The 25,419-nt window shown below is 34.1% G+C and overlaps 2 long non-coding RNA genes across 2 annotated transcripts; both read right to left on the bottom strand.

Moving 5' to 3' along the window:
* Nucleotides 1-260: 260 nt before the first annotated feature.
* On the bottom strand, nucleotides 261-2,838 carry LOC127174430 (uncharacterized). The gene is made up of 3 exons (XR_007828881.1): nucleotides 2,729-2,838; nucleotides 2,567-2,655; nucleotides 261-391 (listed from the first exon to the last, which is right to left on the bottom strand). It is a non-coding gene; the product is annotated as an uncharacterized LOC127174430 (long non-coding RNA).
* A 2,060-nt stretch (nucleotides 2,839-4,898) lies between these two features.
* LOC127174431 (uncharacterized) lies at nucleotides 4,899-23,611 on the bottom strand. Its single transcript, XR_007828882.1, has 3 exons — nucleotides 23,517-23,611; nucleotides 19,514-19,588; nucleotides 4,899-5,004 (listed from the first exon to the last, which is right to left on the bottom strand). It is a non-coding gene; the product is annotated as an uncharacterized LOC127174431 (long non-coding RNA).
* Nucleotides 23,612-25,419: the final 1,808 nt, after the last annotated feature.

Genomic DNA, 25,419 nt, shown 5'->3' on the forward strand with positions numbered 1-25,419 from the left:
TAAGAGAATACTTTTTCACAAAAAGAAAACAAAAATAACACCTTTGTTATTTCTTCTCTTCCGTGTCAGTCTTCAATGCACTTTCACAATAGTTCCACAACGCCTGTAAAAGAACAAAAATATGGATTTAAAAATTTGTATTGTTACCTAAACAAAATAGAATATTAACACATTTATAAAAACCCCAGAACACTCATCCCACTATAAAAATGACACATTTTTATCCTCCTGATTTAGAAGAACACCTCTTGAGGGTCGTTGTTCTTCGTTTTTCTTAATAATTGTTGCTGGATGGTCCGAGTTTAGGTTGGACTGAAAGACGTGGCTAATGTGGAGATGCTGTTCCGCCTGGGTGGGCTTGAACCTCAAGGTAATCTTGGCCTCACATCTGCTATAAACAACAACAGGGAATAAACTGAAATGTGGTTAAACTTTGGTTAAACATCACCATGGAGGACTTCTCATTCAGCACAGGTGTCATGTTTAATACCACTCATATATCAAGAAGTGAGCAGGCAAATAAAATAGAAGGAGCGCCATATGGGTTGGCGTGGAGAGGAGGGGGATTTCGGTTTTTAAAAGCCTCTGTTGCTCCTCTATGGGTCTGGATGCCATAAAGTGGATACAATTACTATGGTGCCATACGGTCCTTTGGACACATCGGAAGGTCAGCGGACATTTTTTATTACCATCTGACCTTTGGCCAGAGAAAAATGTCAACACATGGGTAAAGGAATGAAGATTGAATTTTCTTTTTGTCCTCCTCATCTCCCTTTCTGTGATTATTTAATCATGCTTAATTGTTTTTGCTCCAGTGTGCGGTCTAGGTGAGAGAGAAACAATAAGTCCTCATTTTTTTTGCGAGGCAAACTGCTTATTCTTTTTTGGTAAACAGCTATAGAGATACAAGACGTCCTTTTTGGAGGACATCGGAAGACCACAATGTCTAATTAATCTCAAGACTTGGTAAGCCTCTTTTCCTTGGGCTTGCATAGGAACAATCACAATACACAGACACACACGCTAACCGAATGATTCAGAAAACAATAAAGAGATGATGGTCGTTATAAAAGGAGCTTTCTGAAACAAATGGCGATTGAACAGTGCAGGAAATGCGGTGCAGTTCATTAAAAGGTGATTGATGATTAGCGCACTGTGTGACATATGCTAAATGGGTGGATGATTATCAGCTGAAAAATTAAACACCTCTTGTCCTTGAAACCGGCAAGCTCTCCTCCCGTGCTTGTCGGTTTAAATCCTCCCTGGCGATAAAGCCGTGTTTATTCTCTCTCATTATAGACCTCAGAGGCTAGGGAACGGACAAAGGAATTCAAGTGCCTCTGAAGTTTCTTATTCAAACACACACACAGAAAAAGAGAGAGAGAATAGTACAAATTTCACATTATGGTTGTCAAAACCTAGCGAGCTGCCTACCTAGACAACATTTTTTGTATGAACACTCAGAACCGAAAAATACTGTCTATGTAAGGAGTGCATTTGTACATATATGTACACATGCAAAAAATGCAAAAAAAAAAAAAAAAAAAAAAAGAAAGAAAAAAATGCAATAAATAAATAAAATTCATGAATTAAAAAATAAAATGCATAAAGTAAAATAAATATAACAAAATGCATGAAATAAAATGCATACATTAAAAAATAAAATGCTTAAAATTAAATTAAATTAAATGCATGAAATAAAATGCATAAAATAAAATATAAAATAAAATGCATAAAATATAAGAAAATGCATGAACATGCATAAATTAAAAAATAAAATGTATAAAATAAACTAAAATGCATGAAATAAAATGCATAAATAAAAAAAATGCAAAAACTTAAAATAAATAGCAAAAATAAAATAAAATGCATAAAATAAATATAACAAAATGCATGAAATAAAATGCATAAATTAAAAAATAAAATACATGAAATAAAATAAAAAATATAGTGCATAAAATAAAATAAAATGCATAAAATAAAATTAAAAAAATTATAAAATGCACAAAATAAAATTAAATAAAAAATAAAAAAGGATTCTATGTCTTGTTAAAGAAAATAATTTTTTGATAATCAACATCACAAATGCCATCGATAAAGATAACATGTACTAAACCCAGAATATAAATAAAATAAAATAAAATAAAAAAAAAAATTTACTGTACTCTTAAGGTGGAGCTATGTTAAAAAAAAAGGTTAATACTTTTTTTTTTTTTTTTCAAATGTCAAAATTATATTGTTGTGTCATCGTAATTGTAATATACGGTTGATAAATTCATGACCTCTACCGTGGGACAAGACAAAATAACCATTTTAAGGGTGAGACAAAGACATCACTAGCTACTTTTTAAGCTAGGTTAATTATATGTTGAGTAAAAATCTCTAAATATCTGATAGTTCTCATTTCAAAGACTATAGGACCGGTGCCTTTATTTAATCAATCCCCGCATGTTATGCAACAGTATATATTCCTGTGCAGCAATAAACTGATTCACACTCAACAATGACATTCACTTTCTTCGCTCATAGTATAGGTTGCCTGCCTTGGCAACATTATAAATCATACCTTCATTTACAGTACTTTGCTGAATCTTCTTGAAATCCTAGTAATTTGGAGAAGGCAAAAACTCTGTGGCTTTGTCTGTGCTTTTCGTTCTGCCTGTGAAGAGGATGAAAGGATTAATCAGAGTACCACTTGTCTGTTTAATGTTAATGATTTATTGTCGACTTGCCCTTCAGCTGACTGTAACTGACAGACAGATTTTGACAGGAAATTGCTTTTAGCTGACTGTCTCTCCTGTGTCCTCTCTGCGTCTGACCATCATTTTTCATTCTGTCCCTTCTGCAAATGAAAGTGGAAGACAAAGAGAGAAAGAACGAAGGGGGATACTTCCAAAAATTATAAATTGAAGGAAGAGAAATCATCAAGAAAAACCTAATGATATGAACAACCTTCATTTTGAGGTTTACTTGTATTGTGAATCTTAATTATCATATAGCGGGACACTGACTGATGTTTGTTCTTTTAAAAAATATTTAAATAACATACTGCACTCCTATTTTCATAATGCCACTGGCCTCTCATTTATTTTCAAGTTTGATTCACTATAAAGGAATTACGCTGTGCTTTTTAATAAATCAAATAAAGCAAATGAGGGGGCTAAAAAAATATGTCCTGAAGTTTGAGTTACAGCATTGATTGCATTCAAACGGTTTTGCTGGAACAAGAGAGAGAGAGATTGATTGGATCATTTGACATTGTTTTCAGTCACTGATAATGATCCCACAGTTGCATTCACAGCCATAAATGATCCAGAAAACTGCTGTTATGAATATGACCCCTGCTTACCATTGGGCTCTTTATATCTTCTCTATTCACTCTCACTGTACTGTAACTCCATGAAATGACAAAATGACCAATATAAAGCAGCATTAACACCCATGAGTCATTTAAAGGAGACCTATTATGACCCTTTTTTACAATATTAATAGTCTCAAGTGTCCCCAGAATGTGTATAATTTTGAAAATGCCTATTTTAAGTGGAAGCAGAAACACTTTGTTTTCGTGCATGTCTCTTTAAATGCAAATGAGCTGCTGCTCCCCGCCCCTTTTCCAGAACAGGGCTGTGCCTTTACAACTAGTTTCTGAGCGCATACATCCGAAGCACGTTCACAGAAAGCGGCTGTCATATGGCAGTACTAAACTAAGTTTTCTTTCACGTCTTATTGCGCTTAAACTGTCAAATAAACACAAGTTTATGTTAAAAACACAAATGAGTTACGAAAACAGTCTGTGACAGTAAACAACTGGGAAAGAAATAAATCAATAAATCCACTGCTTTCTTGTCTCCTCTGAGGCTGGGACTCTAAATAGTGTTTTGTGCTCATCTGTGCAGCCAGAGACACAACAGTTAGCATGCTTTCCTCGAACTTTTGCCATGGCGTTAGAACTAGTACACCGTTGTGAAAACAAAATGGCGGCAGATTAAGGGGAGGTAAGGTCATAATAAGATCCCCCGTCTACGTCACGGGGGGAGCAAATCCTGCACGCTAATTTTTTCACATGCTTGCAAAAAAAGTTACTGGGTTGTGCTTTTTAGATGCACTGGGGAAAAGTATAGAAATCAAAACAAAAGCTAATTCAAAATATTAATACGGTATGTAGATAATATTAAAATAACACTGCTCTAGCGATTATCATTTGGTGGTCCACAGGTATATATCACTCATCATAAACACACACTAAATCCCCAGTTACCTCAATGTTACAGTGAGTCTGGGTGAGAAATGAAAATGATCCAAAAGAGAAATATTTTCACAATGAATTTCATATGATGAGCTGATAAGATTCACATTTAACATAACAAATACTGGCTACGATATTCTCTTTGGACACATTCTGTTACCAGTCACAGGACTGGATAAGTTCAAAGTACAGTGTTTCAAATTCTTAATCAACGTAACTCTCCCCAGAAACCCACTCCAAACAATGAGTCAGTCATGCAGTGTCAGTCCCCTAAAAATGTGCTAAATGTTCTCCACTGAGACCCATCAGATTGGCAGACATGGTCACAGATACTCCCGATGCCACATTTAACGCTGATCTCAGAAGGACTGGCATTTTTATGTGGCCCTCCAGTCTTCTTCTTGCAAAAGTTACGAGGCATCGTTATGGCGCTCTCCAGGGTTGAGGAGCAGGCCTGACAAACCTAATTGCAGATTTCATCTCGATTTTCAAAGTATTAAAACACTGATGTTGCTCCAGCAAAAAAATCAGATGGAAATCTGAGAGTAAGTGTACACTTTAGTATTGGCAGGCTTTCCTCATGTACATTTCTTTACTCAATTGTATTTTACCTAATGGCTTACATAATGGCTTAACTCACCCATTTCTGTTTTCAACGCACACTCTTCGGTTATATGTTTATCGGTCTGATATGGGTGGAGTAGTGTCCATCTGCAGGAAACCTGATGTAATCTTGTGGAATATAAGCATGAACGTTTCTGTGAATGAGAAATGTCAAACAATGTGAGTGGTGTTTTGACAAAACGAGAGTCACTGAGACATTCCTAAAGGTCATACATCATATCTGTCTGAGATGAACTGAGATATGCTGGATGTTGCAAGTACACTCTTAAAAATAAAAGTTTGTTATTGGCATTGATGCTTTAAATGTGTTCAAATGTGCTCTTATTGAACAGGTGAAGTTTGGGGCAGATCTGACATTGTATGGCTGAGTTATAACAACTTCCTTTTACATGGTGAAATATCAAAAACGAAAAATCAAGATATTCACAATTTAACATTGCAAAGGCCTTTAGATTAAACTGACCAAATATAATATTGATGTCATTTAATCTCTATGTTCGTTAGAATGTAAAGCATGCCACTTCCTGTTGCCGGCAGGTGGCGCTATGGCTATAACTGAATATGGTCATAGGCATGTGTTCAGGATGGGACTCTTATCAAACATTTGAATTTTGGTGAAGATCGGACATTGTATGCATGAATTATAACAACTTCCTTTTTAATGGCGAAGCACTGAAGTTTGTTAGGCCGTCACGGACACACCTTTCAACGAAAACTCAAGATCTTCGCAATTTAACATCACAAAGGGCTTTAGATTACACTGACCAATTTGGTGTTGATCTGTTTCAATCTCTAGGAGTTATTTAAAGAAGAATCTTAGCATTTTCAGTAGGCTTTGTAAGAATATCAAAAACTTCATGAATTTCATCTACGAAACATGAAGAATGTTTTCATCCATATAGGAGGCTCCAAAATGACATTAGACACTACTGACTTACAAACAAAATATAAATTTTTGTTCCACAGAAAACAAGAAGTCACACAGGTTTGAAAAAAACGTCCATTTTTGGGTTGTTTCTTTAAGAGTTGGTTGAATCTCTGTGAAGTTTTCACTAAACACAAATGTCTTTGAGCGTCCTTCTAGAGTTTAATCTCCATCCCAGAACATCTGACTGGCTTTTTTTTCTCTGTGTCATTCATGGATGGACTCCTGGTGCGTTCAAAACATCATTATAGCTAATAACCTTCATTTCCTGCAGCAGGATTCATTATTTATTTGGGTGTTTATTCATAGTTTGTTCTATTTTTACAGGTTGATAATTGGACGTAATTGGACAATTTCTACGATTTTGCTCAGGTGAAAAACGCCTGTCAGTGCACAGCTGGGAACGCAAACACTCAGATGCAACCTTTGAATGGGCTCACATAAGCCGTCAGCATGTCACTGTTAATGACTGAGAAATTGCTTGTGAAGCTGGAGGAATTTGTGTAAAATATAAGAATCATTTGCTGGAGTTTGGTGTGGCTTGGAGAATTTCCACTTGGCCTGACCGGGTTGTTGTGAAATGCATTTGACCAAAACGGACATGCATACTATGAGCTCTAAAGATGAACGATATTTAATTGCTGTTTGATGAACTGAAACAAAGAACTTTGTGGTGAAACTAGTATTTTTTTTCCATGTTTAGCCTGAAGCAAAGGATAAGGGCTTATTTGAGGTCTGCCAGAGGCTTCCTGTCCAGTCCAACACAACTACAAAAAAACTATTTCTAAAATGAGAAATATTCCATTTTGCATAATATCCATCAAATTTAGTATACAGTGGAAATGATTCCACTAGAGCAATTTCCTGATCTGCATATACAGTATTCGGGATATGTATGTATACGGCCCTTTGGGACCGATTCGTGGAATTCAGTCATAAAAATGTACTGTACAATGCAGAATGTCAAGGAATTTGCCAAATTTGGGATGTATAAATCAAAAGTAGGTCAGTACGCTTAAATCAAAACACAATAGGGACTAGTCTCTGTAAATATTAAGCTGCAAAAAGACTATTTAAATATGAATCCTACACATTCTGCGTGAATGAATGGCGCAGACACGGTGTGATACTCAAGTGTTTTCAGCCTTTGCCGCCTCAATATATGATTACAGGAACACATAAACCAAATCTGTAGTAATTATCTCTAATACTCTAAGAGTCACTTTATGAGCATCTTACCATTTCTTTTGAGAAAAACTATCATCACAAAGGTCTTGAAAGCAACCCCTCAAAATAAAAGTTTGGTTTAACTTGAACAAACTGGCACAATACACTGTGAAATATATTACTTAATATATTACTTTTTAAAAAATAATAATAAAATCAATTAATTAGAGATGTGTTTGATTATTAAAATTTAATATAACCATTAAAATGGAATCTAGAAAATTATTGGAAAACGTAATGATAAAATGATAAATGAAATGATAAAAAAGAACATATGGGCCTTAAAAATGCATTTTTTTGTTAAACTTAAAGTTTTTGTCAAATTGTGTACATGTCATGATTTAAATTAATAATGTTTTTTGATTAATTACTGAATGTTTTTAAATTTAACCATTAAAAATATTCAGAAAAATTAAAATGGAAAAAAATGGAATTTGGGGAAAAAAAACAGAATTTGGGAAAAAAATAAAACAGATTTCATAGGGCTCTATATATATAGTATAATAAATAGGACAATCATTAAAACAATTCAATAATAATAATCAAATATTAATAAAAATAATCATTAATAATAATTTAAATAAATAACAAAATAACAGTTTAAATAGTAATGATATTTCACAATATTACTATTTTTACAGTAAATAATATATATAGTGTATTACATTAAAGGTATAAAGTATGAAATTATGAACTAATATACAACGAATGTAATTAATTTGCCATTTTTACATATCTGTTTTCATTTTGTTTTTTGTTTCAAATTTTGTTTATTTCTAAAAATAATTAATTGCATGCACAAAAACAGTAAATTTGGGCAAAAAAAAGAAAATTGCAATCACATTAAATCTAAGTTAATGTGATTGCAAAAAGTTTGCAAAAAATAAAAAAAAATCAGAAAATTGTTGTCCAAGTGAAGCAATGCATAATACTAATTAAAAATTAAGTTTTGATATATTTACAGTAGGAAATTCACAACATATCTTCATGGAACATGATCTTTACTTAATATCCTACTTATTTTTTAGATAAAAGAGAAAAACAAATCATTTTGACTCATACAATGTAATGTTGGCTATTGCGACAAATATGCCTGTGCTACTTATGACTGATTTTGTGGTCAAGGGTCACGTATATGAAACAAAATTTGACCAAAGAGAGTCCAATTCCTGGTACAGTGAACAGCATAGTACAGAACTCCGTACAAGTCCACCCCAAGCACTAGGATAAGTACAAATCATATTTCTTGAAAAAAGTATGTCTGGATGCCTGGAAGGCATAATATTTGGTCTTTTTACAAAACTTAAAAGCACAGGATGATACCATCATAGCTTGCATACTAAGTATAAACCTGCAAACTGGGATTCAGCCATAAGTTTGAGAACTGATTTAAAGTTCCTCTGCCATACCTTCTTGAAATATTATACCACTTCCTCACAGCTCCACCCATCACTAGGTGGCATCAGATGGAACCTACAATGACTCCGGTGCCGGTTCAACATTGGCACAACATGGGTGTGGTTCTCCTGGCACTGACACGTGGCTCAGAGCCTAATAGAGACATCTCAGAAGCTATTAGCACAGATGGTTGTCTGCAAGTGTATGCAAATAAGGTGCACACTGAATCAGGCATCCCCATCAACACCACCTGTCTGCCTCTAACACACACACATACACACACAAGTCCCTCGTCTTCCCTCAAAACCCCAGCCCAAGAACAAGACTGTACCTCCCTGTTCCTAATCAGCTAGCGCATAGTAATTAAAGCAAACACATTAATCTTCATTCACTGCCTTTGAGGAGCACAATACCAGAGGAGATAAAGAAAGAATGGGGGTGCACAAAGAGAATCTCAGAGAGGAAAGAAGAAGTTGTTTTGGTGTTTTTGAAGACGTGTCCTTGGGAAGATGAGTTAAAGAGGTTGGTGTGGTCAAGGAGGACAGCTCTTCCTTTTGTGTGTGAGAGTGCTGGCAAACGTCCCAACAACGGAGGGGGGTTTAAAATGTCCCCAGTGGGTATTTGCATTTACCTCCAGGAAGAAGAACAGTTGATTATAGTGCTATAGTATAGTCACTAACACACACTTACCACTTCCCTTAAAAAACATCATTTGCATGCCAAAGGAAAATTGTATTGCTCAGTTATAGCTCATGAGTTTTCTAAATTATCACATCTGTTTGAAAATATCAACTTTGTCTCAGATGTTATAATACAATTTTTTAAAGGATCACTGAAAAAAACTAAGCTGTAAGTAAAACAAGTAGACTTTTAATATTTTGCAATGTTTTTAGTTATTTTGTAACTTTTTTCATTTAAAAATTTCTAAAAATGTCACAAAAAATTACAAAGTAAATTCTGCACCTATGTTTTTTGTGTGTGTGTGCAGCTATTAAATAAAAACATAAGGCTGTATTTAAAAATACATAAATATTACATGAAAAAAAAAACATGTTGACTAGTTTGAAATACTAAAATTACTAAACTAAACTTAAATAAAATTTAATTTTACAGTAGCTAAATTAAAAAAAAAAAAATCAAAAACCCAAATGACAAAAGCACATACAATTACTAAAACAATATTTTTAAATCAAAATATGAATAAATCCTATGCGACAGTATATGAATAACAGTATTTGAATATTACATGAAAAACATAAACTTAAAAAAGAGAATTAGAAATGTTGCATTGATTAATGTTGACAAGTTTGAAGTAATAAAATTACTAAAACTGAAATATATTTTTTATTTACAGTAGCTAAAAAAAAAAAAATCCAAAAACTAAATAACAAAAGCACATACAATTACTAAAACAATATTTTTTAATCAAAATATTAATAAATCCCAACAACAGTATATGAATAACAGTATATTAATATTACATGAAAAATTTAAACTTAGAAATGTTGCATTGGTTGAAGATGACTAGTTTGAAGTATTAAAATTACTAAAACTAAAACTGAAATTACATTTTTATTTGCAGTAGCTAAATTAAAAAAAAAAATCCAAAAAACAAAACAACATACAATTACCAAAACAAAATTAAACTAAAAAATGTTTAAAATCAAAATATTAATAAATCCTATCCAACAGTATATGAATAACAGTATGAATATTACACGAAAAGAGTAAACTTCAAAAAAGAGTATTAAAAAAAGTTACTTTGGTTGAAATTGACTAGTCTGATGAATTAAAAGTACTAAAACTAAAACTGAAATAAAATTTCATTTTTATTTACAGTAGCTATTTTTTTTTTTAACCTAAATGACAAAAGCACATTTAATTACTAAAACAAAATTAAACTGAATACAAATTTAACTGAATCAAAATATACATTAAAATATTACATTGAAAACATAAATGTAAAAATGAAAATTAGAAATGCCACGACGGTTAAAGTTGACTAGTTTGGAGTGCTAAAATGACTATGACCTGCACTGAAATAAAATTCCTTTTTTTTTTACAGTAGCTAAATGAAATAAAACATAAAAAAATAAACGACAAAAGCACATACAATTACTAAAACAAAACTAAACCAAAAATGTCTCTTAAAAAACACACAATTAAATTGAAAACTTTTTTTCATTAAAATATTAATATTTTAATGAAAAAAAGTTTTCAATTTAATTTGTGTGCTTTTTGGGATTTTTTTTATTTCAGTTTTATTTTTAGTAATTTTAGTACTTCAAGCTAGTCAACTTCAATGAATGCAGCATTTCTAATTCTCTTTTTAAGTTTAAGTTTGTCATGTAATATTCATATACTGTTATTCATATACTTTTATTAGCTATGCAACAGCTATATAAATAATATTAAATTACACTGGCTTGAATTACTGCTAAATTCCTCAGAAGAAAAATCTGAGAAGCAGGAAACATCAGCAAATGTCTCTGTAAAATAATACAGAGATCTCATTTGTGATTGTTCTTGCCTATGGTTAAACAAATTCACTCTTCCTTCTCTCATATGCATAAAGCAATGGCTTTAGTTTATACCACAAAGAACCATTATTTTCATACCATCATTTAACTGTTAAAAAAAGCGGTCGGTTATTATAGACAGACACTTGAGCTAGTATTTAAAGTGCGGTCACCATACCTTTTACTTTGGAGTAAAATGAGTCTCTGTTTACACCAAAACACATATTAAAGAAAAAAAAAGCACATTGTTACCACACGGTTTTGTCATTTCTGACCTCTGTGTTGTGCTTCAGACTGGCATCTGTGGTAAAGTTCAGAGAGAAGGAATTCTGTTTTGACCAAACAAAAATGGCACTGCCTAAAAATAAAGCATATAGAGACCTTTTACTGGTGTTTTGTTTAATTTCCTTCTGTTACCGTGGGTAGACTGTCACAATAGGAGTTAATTAAGTTTGAGGTGGCTGGAATTTGCTGTGTCATCAAAAATAACAGCAATAAAACCTAACGAGTGAAAAGTGCACAATATGTAATTCCTACTCCAGGGCAGATATTTCATGCACAATTTATATTTTGCATTTTATAAACATTGGAAAGGCTTCTCAAACTGACGTCATTTAACCAGAAGCATTCCTAGATAGACGTGCCACAGCTGTGCTATAAAGTCTGCAGCTTAAACCAAAATGCTTGTTTAATTCTCAGAGGGGAATAAGAGATAGTCATCTGGCTTATTAGAGGCCAATTACTCCTTGACCCCAGATTTGCATTATTGACGAGTGCATAAACGCTTTTGTCCTGTATTGCTGTAAACACAAAGCCCTGTCATAGAGGAGGCCTGCTAACAGATGGCATCCCTGTTCTATACAATAAAGGGTGACACTTTCTCTCTCTAGTTAGCCTATTTGAATGCAGTTATATGCCTATATTCTAGATATGAGGGCAAAGTCCTTCTATTGATTTTTTGTTGTATTTTTATATATCTCACAAGCAATAGTGCAGTTTTCTTCCCTGAATTCTACAAGATTGACAATGTGATGCTGATTTTATGCTATAATTTAATAAACAAGAAGTTAATTTTGTGGAACATTTTAGACACAATATTGCCAGTATTGTCTGTTTTTGTTTAATTTCACCAATAAATATTGTTCCAAACAAAGCCACAGCTGAACTGTGTGTCTCCAGGCAACACAGCTGGGTTTCATTACTGAATGAATCCATGTTTTTGAACGAATCGAGAGAGCCAATGATTCAGTGACTTGTTCATAAAGGGAGTCATTTGCGCTGCTTCTGAATAAATCAACTGTTTAAACGAATTAGTTAAATAAATGACTAAATGACTCACTCGTTAAGACAGAATCATTTCATTTTTCCAAAAAAAAAAAAAATGAGTTCAATATTTTTTTCCCTATAAAGACATTTTTTGTAATGTCTATTAAATGCTTTTCTCGTTTAACACAATAATGACTTTTATTCTTTGCAAAGTAATTTCTCAGCCCCAACTGAATCGAGTGAGCTAGTGATTCAGTGACTCATTCATATAGGCAGATATTTGCATTGATTCTGAATGAATCAGCTGTTCGAACAAATCAGTTGAATGAATGACTCACTCATTAACACAGTGATTTGCCGCCACCTACAGGTTTTAGTTTCATATTTAGAGTGTCATTTCATTTTTCAAAAAAAAAAACAAACAAAACACATTTTATATTTCATTCAATATAATTTCTCATCCCAAACTGATATGCAAATAATTTGAGATTAATTTGTGATAATTAATAAAATTTTAAAAAATTGATCTCTTGACAACCCTAATATGAATCCACATTTTTGAACAAATCAAGTGAACCAATGATTCAGTGACTGTCTTCATAAACACAGTCATTTGCATTGCTTCTGAATGAATCAGCTGTTTGAACAAATCAGCTGAATGAATGACTGAATTACATTTTCAAACAAATCTAGTGAGTCAATAATTCAATTTCCCATTCATAAAGACAATAATTTGCTTCCTGAATGAATCTGCCATTCGAACGAATCAAATGAATGAATAATTCAGTAATTAAATTAGTGACTTGCCGCCATCTACTGGGAGTTTATGTCATTATGTCATTTATGTCATTATTAAAAAAAAAAGAAACATATTTCATTCAGTAGTCTTTTTTTCTGTTGAATCATTTTTTCTAAATCAACTTTTTTGTAATGTCTACTAAATGCTTTTCTCATTTAACACAATAATGACTTCATCCTAACTGATGTGCGAATAATTTGTGATAATTACTAAAATTTAAAAATTGAATCTCATGACAACACTAATATATATGAATCCAAATTTTTTAATAAATCAAGTGAGCCAGTGATTCAATGACTCATTCAAAAAGACAGTCATTAACATTGCTTCTGAATGAATCAGCTGTCTGAATGAATCAGCTGAATGAATGACTGAATGACTCTTTCATTATGACAGTGACTTGCCGCCACCCACTGGTAGTTTTAGTTTCACGTATTATTTCATTATCCATTAAAAAAAAAAATCATATTTCATTCAGTATTCTTTTTTTTATGTTGAAACTAATTTGTTTTTTTCTAAATCAACTTTTTTGTAATGTCTACTAAATTATCATTTAACACAATAATGACTTCATCCTTTGGGAAGTAATTTCTCAGCCCAGTAGATGTGCAAATAATTTGTGATATCTTGACATCATATTTCATTCAATATTCTTTTTTTTCCCCTATGTTGAATCAAAATATTTTTTTCTAAAGCTACTTTTTTGTAATGTCTATATACACTTCCCCCAGTTATAGTAAAATAACCTTCTCAGTTTTAGTCTCAATATCTGGAAAACACTTTATATCTCAGCATTCTTGCCCACATCAAACTACGAGCATTACTGCCTCTACGCTTTGCCTCATATCACCGCACCATAAAACTCCACAGCGCTGCAGGGTCATTACAGCCCATAACGACAGGCGAATGTAATGTGTTGTGCCCAACGTCTCCGCCCACCGAGGGCAGCAGCTATGTTTAATATCCCATAATGCCGACAACAGAGGAAAAGCACCCACTAATGACTCATCGCCCCGACACGATTTACTAAAGAGCCTTGCCACCCAGCAGGTAAGGGGCCACAGCTGAGGAACGAATCATGATGTCCCAGGAGGCCTCACTGACTAGAGGCATATGTGTTGAATGAGAGAGCCTGTAGAAAGCTCTGGTGATTTATGTTCCTGCATTATCAGCGTTGTTCCTGTTGGGTTCAGGGCTGACCTCCCCTCCTCAACCGCTTATTTTTTACTGTTCTGAGATCAGAAAATGTTACTTAATAGCTTTTGCAGGGGAGATGTGCCTCTGAATCACTGAGCACTTGTGTATGCTCATTTTCAGATGTGAACAATTCCTTTGGATAACTTTTATTCTCTCTCTTTTTATTTTTTTTTTCAGAAGATCTGTATCGAAGGCATCTGTGATGTTGACGGTTAAAAAAATTATTTCCAACTATTTACTACTATCTAACTTTACTACTATCTAACTTTTACAAGATTTTATTTTATTTTATTTTCCTGTTTTGTTCTGCTTGTCTTGAAGTTTTATACTGTGTTTTTGTCTTTATGTTTAAAAAGCCAATCAATTTATTTTAGGGAAAAAAATCCATTTATCTCTCCCTTAAAATAAAACAAAATAAAATAAAATAAAAATCAAGGTTACAGTAACTTGAAACGGAAGTGAATGAGGGCAATTATAAAATTTGATGATTATCAAAAAATGTATTTCCACTTGTTCCCAATAAAATAAAATAAATCAAGGTTACAGTGAGGCACTTGAAATGAAAGTAAATGAGGTCAATTATGAAAAAATAAAATAATAATAAAAAAAAAGTCAAGGTTACAGTGAGGCACTTGAAATGGAAGTGAATGAGGCCAATTATAAAATTTGATGATTATTAAAACATTTATTTCCACTTGTTCCCAATAAAATAAAATAAATCAAGGTTACAGTGAGCCACTTAAAATGGAAGTGAATGAGGCCAATTTATTAATGTTCAAATACTTCATCATCAAGACAATTGCTACAGTATTTGTTAGTTTTAGCAGAAAATATCCTTTTTTTGGTAATCAGCATTATGTCACAAATCCAGTTCATTAAAAGCTTGACTTATTTTAAAACTGGAATATTCTATGTGTTACTAAATAACTAAATCACTTTAATTGTGCACTTAGTAAGAATCAGTTTATGTTTGATAATTTAATTTCTACTATAACAGCCAATGAAAGAAAACTGCATTTAATCATTGGTCAAAAGTGCTATTCATTAATTTAGCTCTAAAAGTTTTTAAATGATTAACTAATTATTTAATACACCTTCTAAACTTACTATAATATTTATACTTACTACAAACCCTGGCATTTGACAACAACAGGTTTTGACATTGCGACCAGGAATTGAATACAGTAGAGAATGAACCAGCTGTCAAAGGCTCTGAACTCAGACTGAACATCAACCCACAATCCCACAGGTGCAAGTTCACTGCGGTGTGCCTGCCATCTAAAACTCTCCACCGAAACCACAGCTGCGTCAACATGTCACAAGCACGCAGCACCCAGGTGTAGAGATCTCTCTGCTGTGGAGCTACGGACAGAGAGGAGCGCTTCAGACCTCCAGCCTGAGGAATGCAGAGTCATATTCAGACCAAGAGGTCATAGAGACAGACTGCTTTAAATTCAACTTCGGCCTTAATCACACTCGGCATTATTTGTCTGTGAAATCAGCTCACCTGGTGTGCCAAGTGCAAATTGTCGCTTGATTGAGGGCTAACTCGCGGTGCGCAAAAAAACAATGTTATTCTTCCCGTTCCCAAGAGACCTCAATCAATCGGTGTCCACTTAAGTCAGAAATAACAGTCATCAAATTTGCCGATCTCAGACCTTTACGTGTAAGACCTGATGGTCATACTCAGCCCAAGTCTGCAAAAGACATTAAATCAAGAGTTTAATTAAGACAAGCAAATGCCAGAATGTAACTCATGTAAAAAGTATTTCAAAACGAGGGTACTATATATAACTATATATTGTTGGAAAGGTTTAAGACTCCCAAATAGATATTTTACCACTGTTTTGTGTTAAAAAGTTATGTAGGAAAAGTAATAGATTAATTTATGTCAAGAGTGCACCTCAAAAATCTACAACATAACAGGAGTTCTGACCTTTGTCACAAAAGACTTTCTTTGTTGCCTTTTTCCCTATCACACTTTAGATATCATAAGAAATTATATATCAGTTAAAAACTTAAAATCTCTGGTGCAATCAAATTCATAAATTCATGTTGAGAAATAACTGAAAAGATACTTTAAAAATGAAACTAAAACTGCCAGTAGGTGGTGGCAAGTCACTGATTTAATTACTGAATCATTCATTCATTTGATTCGTTCGAATGGTTGATTCATTCAGGAATAAAGCAACTGACTATCTTTATGAATGGGAAATTGAATCATTGACTCACTAGATTTGTTTAAAAATGCACATGCATTTGTAAATGAAACAGCGCTGGATATAATAATAAACATACTGGTCGTCATTTACTCCCGACATCTGAGCCGCTGAAGATGCAGTGGATTACGTTTGTTCGTGAAGGGAATGCGCCTTCACATATACATATACGTCTATGTTTACGCGAATCATTCGTCATCCAGCTTCACTTAGACTTTTCATTAAGACCCTAAAGAATCAATTTGTAGAAAATGGGCATCCAATGACCCCTTCGCTCATCTTAATGCGTCACAATCTCACAAAGTTCCATTATTATCAACAAAGCTTTCTACACTGCACAGCAAATCTTTTATTTACACTCTCTCTACACTTTGTTTATGAACGGATTTGTCTGTGACACATTACTCAACATTGTAAAGGACAAACACAAATATGCTGATCGGGTCATTCGCACTGGTGCTCCTAAATATTTTTTCATAGTCATACACTGCAATTTTCAGCAAATGCGACTGAAATGGTCGCACTGTAGAGCCTTGAGCAGCAACCTAGACCTGATTTGATAACTTAGGCCTCTGCATATAACTCGTCAATGCTCAAAACTCTTTCTTGGCATTGTGAATTGGACTAAAGGGCTGCCTTTCCTCATTACTCCATCTGTAAGGCGTCTAATGACAAAGACCCAGTACAAAAAGTACTGTGAGGTTTCATTCATTGGGGTCTAAAGACAAACACTCAGGGCGGAATGACTGCATTGGCCTAATTTCTCTCAAACGTCTCTTAGAGGCAAATTGACTTTGTCGTACTGTCTAACCGAGGTGTTCCTCGCATTTGTCATGAACTGCAATATTGCCAGATGCGTATTCATAATGAGTGTTTGTGCATGACACCCAAAAGATTAATGGGCACAAGAAAATAAGCAAATTTCTGTTGAATGTGCTGTCTTTTTGTATAAAAGACAGTGTGCCCAAACAGACTTTAAGCTATTTAAATTCCACCCTCTGTTTCTGTTATATAAACTGAGCAATTAAGTCAGTGCCAGGGTGAGATTTTCATTTCAAATGCTTTAATGCACATCACGCCTCTTCTTAAAATGAAATGAGGCTCATTCTGGCTTTATAAACGAAAAGAGAATTTAGATCATGCAGTCAGTCAGTGCGCTAGGTGTCACAGAGTTATTGATATGCCATTAGAGGAAATTTCTGACTAATAGCTGTGAGCCCGCTTTGACCTGTTGTCACGCTAATGAAAAATGACAATCGCCTGTATTGGCTTTGATTTATTACGGCAGGCAATTACTGTCTTAGCAACGGATGTTGTGTAAAAAACAACCGCCACACGGCGAGATGGTTTAATCTAGCAGCGGATGTGTGCTGGAGGAAACTGTACATCAGTAAGCCACATGAGTATTCCTGATGCCTGCTGAATCCCACATGGTTGAGACTGATAGAGATTCCTGTCCAGGTCTTGCCCCGAATAGGATTTGATTCTGTAGCCAAAAGCTTGATAAAATATTACTCTACCAGTCTCAGGTTTAACTGTATTTGAAATACTGCTTCAAGAGAAACTTGGATAGATGTTGATAAATGTTCACTACTATTCAAAGGTTAAACAGCAAAGCAGCATATCAGAATGAATTCTGAAGGATCATGTGACACTGAAGACTGACGTAATGATGCTGAAAATGTAGCTTTGATCACAGGAATAAATTACTTATTTAAATGTATTCAAATAGAAAGCAGTTGCTTTAAATAGAAAAAAAATGTATTTTGGGTCAAATAAACGCAGGCTTGGTGAGTAGAAGAGAATTCTTTAAAAAACATTAAAAATCGTACTGTTCAAAAACTTTTGACTGGTAGTGTATTCTTTCATGTAGTATGTAGGACAGCATAATTCAGTTCATAACTGTAGTTCAACAGCATATTTTTATAGCATTCATCCCGAACAGAATTATCATCCAGTAATATTTAAAATGACCTCTACAACTATTGATGTTGCTAATAAAGTTTCTAGATGTAGCCGAAAGCACACAGACTCATCCAGGATTTAGTGCTGAAGACGGAAAGAGTTCTAGCCACCGTGGACGAGAGCCATGCAGCCACTTGCTAGCCATCACAGCTTTGTGATTTAGGAACCTCAAGGGTGGCATCCTTGGCTGCCCTGTAAACGCCCCCATCAGTCCTGTCTCTGTTCTCAGTCCTGTTGCTTTTATAAGCTGTCCTGATATTGGTTCACAGCCTTCGGGGATACTAAATTCTGCTGAAGGTGCTAAGCGAAAGGAGGGGGGAGAGAATGAAGGGGAAAAGGCTCTACTGCCCCACTGATTTACAGCTCGACTTTAATTGGGTTGTAAAATCAAATCCAGTGTTGTTTCAGGAATGCCAAGATGTGATTCCTGTGCTGTTTACAGGAGGAGCCAGACAGTCAAGGACACTGGGAAAGCAAGAGGAAGAGATGAAAAGACATAAAAAGGAAAAAAAAGTAAAGAAAAGAAAAGAAAATGGAAAAAGATTTGCAGATATTAAAGCGATACAGAGAACCACAAAATCTCCCTCACTACTGTATCATTACCAAACTAGCCATTATTGTTTCCTTTCTCAAGCCAAAATAGTTTGTGCAAGACCTTATGGGCAGGGCAATTTACTTTTTTAACAATCGTGATCATAAAAGTTCGGTCCAACAGAATAATAACAGCAAGAAAAAAAAAGTTATTTTTATCAACCAGATTCATCTGAGCAATTACCTTATTGAAATAAACCAATTTTAAAAACAATCTAATCTAAATGCACTTTACGAAGCTCACGGCAACATTTTGCACATCCAAAGGAATCAAGTCCGTAACATTTGCGGTGAACTCCCGAACTCTCATTATGCCTGTAGAAAATCACATTCTCCATAAATGCAGCTCTCTCAGCAATAAATTACATCTGTGTCTGAGATACTGCAGCATTATCTCACTCATTATTCTGGAACGGTGGGTTAGGTTGAATTATTAAAGGCAGTTTATCTAATTGGATGCAGGGCTATGAGAGTAATCCCATCTACAGAGCGATATACATATACTGTAAATGCACACTGCACTCAAATGAACCTCACTTGTAATTATGGGTATGTTCTCCAACTCGTTTCAGCTCACTCTCTCTTGTTCATGCTCACTTTGTATCTCTGGATCTGGAAAAAAAGAGAAGAGAAAATGGACAAGATCACCAAGAGATTGTAAGTGGAGTACATTTCAGGCCTGCACTCCTACAAATAAAGCTTCTTTAATGGCTCTTAGAAATGCCTTAGGTTCAGGAAAGAATCCACTTCTTATTTGCCCTTATATTCTTCTATGTGCTTTACAGAGTTATCAAGTTGCAATATGCATCTTGCACTCATAAAAATGATTCTTGAACACTGTTCAGATTATTTTAAAAAATCCTTTTCATTTAACACCATTGTGTTAGGTTTCCCATTTATACAATTGTATTGTGTTAAACTGCTTTAAACAGTTGCGTTTTGGTACAACTCAATATTTTCATTTTGAAAGAACATGTTTCAGTTAAATAGGCCCCTTCCCCTCATGCTTTGCATGCTTTGTACAAAGAGAGTAAATGTTGAAATAAAATGTTATTTTATGCATTTTTTTAATTAAGACTATACAATTGGGAGACTTGTTAATGTTTAATGTTCTTTAATGTTTGTATTTAAAACAGTTTATGGAGAGTTAATGTTTTTGGGGGTTACCACTGTGGTAAAGTGTAGAGCATGAGCTTGGGTTGAGGACCTGCTAACATGAGTTAAAGTTGTTTTAATAATAAAATAAACAACTACTTTGGGTATGCCATGGAAAGCCATCTTATGGCTAATGCCTAAAGTTAAGTACATCAAATGTATAATTTTTTGAGTGTAGAAGGATTTCTGCCTAGTTATTTGTTTTCCAGTTAAATGTTTTAGTTTGAGCATAAAAAAATCACTTCATTTCATTTAAACTATATTTGATCAAATTGAGTTGGCCCAACTCAATTACATTTCATTGCATGAATTTAAGTTTTATGAGTTTGGGTTACACATATTTATTGGATGGAAATCCTGCCCTTAATTAAATTGAGTTCATCCAATGAGTTCTTTTTTTGAGTGTGGAAGGGAAAAAATTATACACTGTCATTCAAAAGTTTGGGATCGGTAAGATTTTTAATGTTTTTTAAAGAATTCTCTTATGCTTATCAAGCATTTACATGATCAAAAATACAGAAAAAAATCAGTAATATTGCAAAATGTTATTACAGTTTAAAATAATGGTTTTCTATTTTAATATATTTTAAAATAGAATTTATTCCTGTGATGAAAAGCTGAATTTACATCAACCATTACTCCAGTCTTCAGTGTCACATGATTCTTCAGAAACATTCTATTATGCTGATTTGATACTTTTATATTTTTTTGGAACCTGTTATTCTTTTTTCAGGATTCTTTGATAAATAAAAAGTAAATAATGAATAAAAAGAACAGCATTTATTCAAAATAGAAATCTTTTCTAATAATAAAAGTTTTTTTCCATCATTTTTTCCATCATTTAACACATCAGTGGTAAATAAAAGTACACTCTAAAATCTGCTGTGTTAAAAAATGTTAAACCCAAATGTTTAACCCAACCTTCTGGGTAGTAACCCAGCTGCTGGGTCAAAACAACCATATTTTGCAGTTTGTCCATATTTTACCCAGCGCTGGGTTGTATTTAACCCAGCAGTTTTTAGAGTGTATTCATTTCTTTTAAAAAAGGAAGAATAAAACTTTTAAATGGTAGTTTATATTGTTGCAAAAGATTTATATATATATATTATATTTATCTTTTTATTTATTAAACAATCCTAAAAAAGGATCACAGGTTCCAATAAAATTTTAAGCAGCACAACTGTTTTCAACATCGATAATAAATTAGCATATTAGAATGATTTCTAAACCATCATGTGACACTGAAGACTGGAGTAATGATGCTGAAAATGTACCTTTGCATCACAGGAATAAATTACATTTTAAAATATATTCACATAGAAAACAGTTATTTTACATTGAAATAATATTTCACAGTTTTTCTGGATTATTGATCAAATAAATGCAGCCTTGATGAGCATAAGTAATGTCTTTTAAAAAATAAATAAAAATCTTTTGAACAACAGTGTAGGTCCTTCAATTAAGTCTTGTATGCTCAGCAAGGCTGCATTTATTTTGACTGAAAATACAGTAAAACAGTAATATTGTGAAATACTACTGCAATTTAAAATAATATATTTAAATACATTTTAAAATGCAATTAATTCCTGTGCTGGCTCTATTTTCAGCTATATTTAAACTTTCCTTATTATCAGTGTTGAAGCAGTTGTGCTTTTTATGTTATTTACATTTTCTATATTTTTTGTGCAAACTGTAATACATTTGTTTAGGATTCTTTAATAAATAAAAAGAATTTATTTATTTAAATTAGCAATGCAACAATGTAAATGTCTTTAATGTAATTTTTGATCAATTTAATGCATCGTTGCTGAATAATACAATCACTACATTTTTTAATGTTTTTTTGAATGATATATATAGATCATTTTGCAAAATAATGAGCCAGCCTATTTAACTGGAAATTAACATCCATATGTCTCATAATGAATTCAGCTCTAGCGTGAGCTAAATGACTGCAAGCCGATCCGTGTTAACCCATCATTAATCTATTAAACTGAAATCATAACTACTGTGACCACTCACATCACTTATGCATTAATACGTACAGCAAAGAAGCAGCAATGGGGTCTTTTACACAACAGGTAGGCTTAATTTAGTGTATACCTCACTTTCCTTTTGCTATCGCAACTCCTGCTAAGATAGATGAAGGAGCAGAGAGAAGGAAAGAAGAAGAAGAGAGAATAGATTGAGAAAAAATGAGTGCCAGTGCGGCTAATTAGCCATGCAAATCCTCAAGCTGGCGGATTGAGTTTTGAAATGAAATTGCTCCTTTGGATCTGCAGTGCGTATGTTAATCTCTAAGCATTTGCCTGGTTGAAGGCAGTTTGTCGTTCTGAACAGAGGGTTCAAGAGGTTTCCTATTGCCGTCTCTGTCCTTCTGACTGAGCCATCGCTGAACATTTATCCACCACAGACAGGCCTTTCCCCCTCCTCCATATTCATCAGCCATTTATAAATTATTCTCATCTTCTCTATGACGACCAGATATGCAAATGTGTGCCAAAGATTGCTGGGCAGAATTGGACCTTGCATGATAAATAAGCTAGTTTATGCAGAGCTAAATAAGAAACTATGCTGAAAATAGTCGGGATGTACAATATGCACGATAAGTCGGTAATTGTGTGTGCTCATTTCATTTTATTTTCACATTTAGATTAGTTTTTGCTCTCATTATAAATAATCGCCAATATCAAAAAATGCTGGTGTCTCCACCAAACTACAAACTGTTTCAACTAGCAAGACTTCAGCTTAACCAGAATCAACCAGCTTAACCAAAATGACCATAGCGATCATTCAAGTTCACAAGCTAACTATCTAAATTTTATTGATCAACCGGCTTCAGAAATTTGCAGACTGCACCAGTTAGAAAATTCACCACCCAGATATTTTCAGCACATCATGTACTGTAAAAGAAAGAAAATCACTATGTTATTTGGACACCAATATTATTCCGAAACAAACGTTCCCATATAAACAAGATTGCCATGTGATGCTAAGCTCCAACTGCTGTCCAAAAAAAGCACTAGGACACTGTGAAATCATTCTGGAGGTTTCATGAGATCAGAAGACGAATGCGTGCGGTGAGTTACAGTTCAGTCCTTCCTTCATCCTGACTAATGTCCATTTTTTTCTCCGCCACTAATCCTTTCACTTCTCTATTTTAACTCCCTGACAGCTTTTCAGACACTGTAGTGGAAAGAGACCCTGAAAATGCTAAGCTCTGCTCTCCTCTCCAGATGTAACCGGAGCTGTTTGCATCCCGACCGGCCAGATCAAAAGGTCAGCAACATGCCTACTAATTCAAATGTGAAGGATTAGCTGATTTGCACATGACGTAGGAATGTAATTTACAACACAAGAATGAATCAGTGATGTAGACAGTCACCTCTGTTCTTCTTGGCCACCGTCTGGTTGAGAAGGATTTGATATAATGCACCTAAGGTCTTGGAGACATCAACCAAAGGCTCCACATGTCCTGGCCAAAGTTTCTTATTCCTAAAAGCAAATTCAGATGGATTAAAGCTTATTAGAGCTCTAAACATCTTATATTGGCTTGAACAGTGCATATTGTATTGTACCCTATGACTAATATACACGAGTTGAAGTTTAGCTGGAAGCAACAATTATTTAAAAAAACATGGTTGTCATCAGCCCATCAGCGTTAAGCTGCTATTATAAAATGTTAGAAAAAGAATTACTGGTGGGGCTACTTAAGGCCTTCAGTGCTTTTTGGACAAATTCTTCCGCTGTGTAATGACAAACACAAACTACATTAAATAAAACTAATGTATGAAATGTGCACAAATTGTTTTCCCGTGTAAATAATGGGATAATGAGCTGATGAGCTAATGTTTATCCACTTAGGACCTCGGTCAAAGTTTTGAAGTTTTGAAAAATATAACAATTATAATACTGACAAAAAAGGTTTCTAACACCTCAATGAATGAAATAGAAATACCTTACAGTCTCTGAAGACAGATAATGCTTCCCTATCGCTGACAGTGATGGGGGAAAGCTGGACCCAACACAAAGCAGCTTTGATGGAAAAGCTTTTACGACTGTTTAGGGAGAGCTGACATCTTCGTGCCACAAGACGTGGAGTGTTTTTTGCCTGAGTGCAATGCTTTTTGTGCGTAAAGATTCTACAGGGAGACTGGAGATAAGGATGGGCACAAAAATGTACCATTTTCTACACAGGGCTTTACTAAAGTATACATTCAGAACACACAAGCACTCTCGTTTTGCTTTTCTACCGAGTTACGATTTTTTTTTCTATCCCCTAACCGCATTGAAAACTCTCACAGGAACCTTTCTGCATCTTTCTACTATGCTGTTTACTTCAGAATCATCTGCTGGTAGTTTTACTATTTTTCTGGGTGCATCTGGCCTCCACAATGTAGATAAAACCCACATAAGGAGCACACACCAATACGACTGAGTTTGCAAGGCGCCCAAATCTAAAACATACAATGTTCCAGCCCTCCTTACAAACTCTAGGATAAAAGAGAACAAACAAGCTTAGATCTAACACAAATACATCAATCTATGACCTCATCCATTCAAGTCATATCAAAAGACACATTGCAAATGTAAACATAGGTGTGAGTGCATTAAGGATGTCAAGAAATGTTCTTACGTGCAATGCATAGCTTGGTGGAAGTGACCCAAAAATGCCAAGAACACAGGCCCTTCTCTTTGCATACAGCTTAACAATTGTGAAGCCCTTACAGTAACCACATATGTCTTTAATATGCATGGTGATCGTAACTTTCCCAAACCCACAGAACAAAGTGTCCCTGTCACTGTTTGTGCTTTAGTTGGCATTGTTAGGTACGGGTCTCTAAATTTCCTTTCATACTATGATTTATGCTCTGTTAAATTCACAATTCAGCATGGTTTTTGCTTTTCATTATTTCAAATGCCACGATTCTCACATTTGCCAAAGGTTTCCTTAAAGAGTTATAAGACCAAAAACAAGTGCTGTATTGCAGATCAGGCACGAAACACACGCCACTGGAGAGTTCTGCAAACCATAAAGGTTTGGCTGTGGAACAAACAAGCTTTATTAGGAAAACTAAAAAACACAATTACTGCCTTGTCACAAGGAACTACATATCAAGCTTTTGTGAACTGTTCTTTTACTTCTTGTACTGTTTACACAGGTCGATACAACCGGCGGCAAGGAGAGTGTCAAAAAAAGTGCAAACCAAACAAAGTGTGAATGAGCCGTTCCAACATAAACTCAACCCCATAAAAACCAAGCATACGATATACCCAGACCTTAAAGG

The sequence above is a fragment of the Labeo rohita genome, chromosome 12 (genome assembly GCF_022985175.1).
Source record: "Labeo rohita strain BAU-BD-2019 chromosome 12, IGBB_LRoh.1.0, whole genome shotgun sequence".
Classification (NCBI taxonomy): Eukaryota; Metazoa; Chordata; class Actinopteri; order Cypriniformes; family Cyprinidae; genus Labeo; species Labeo rohita.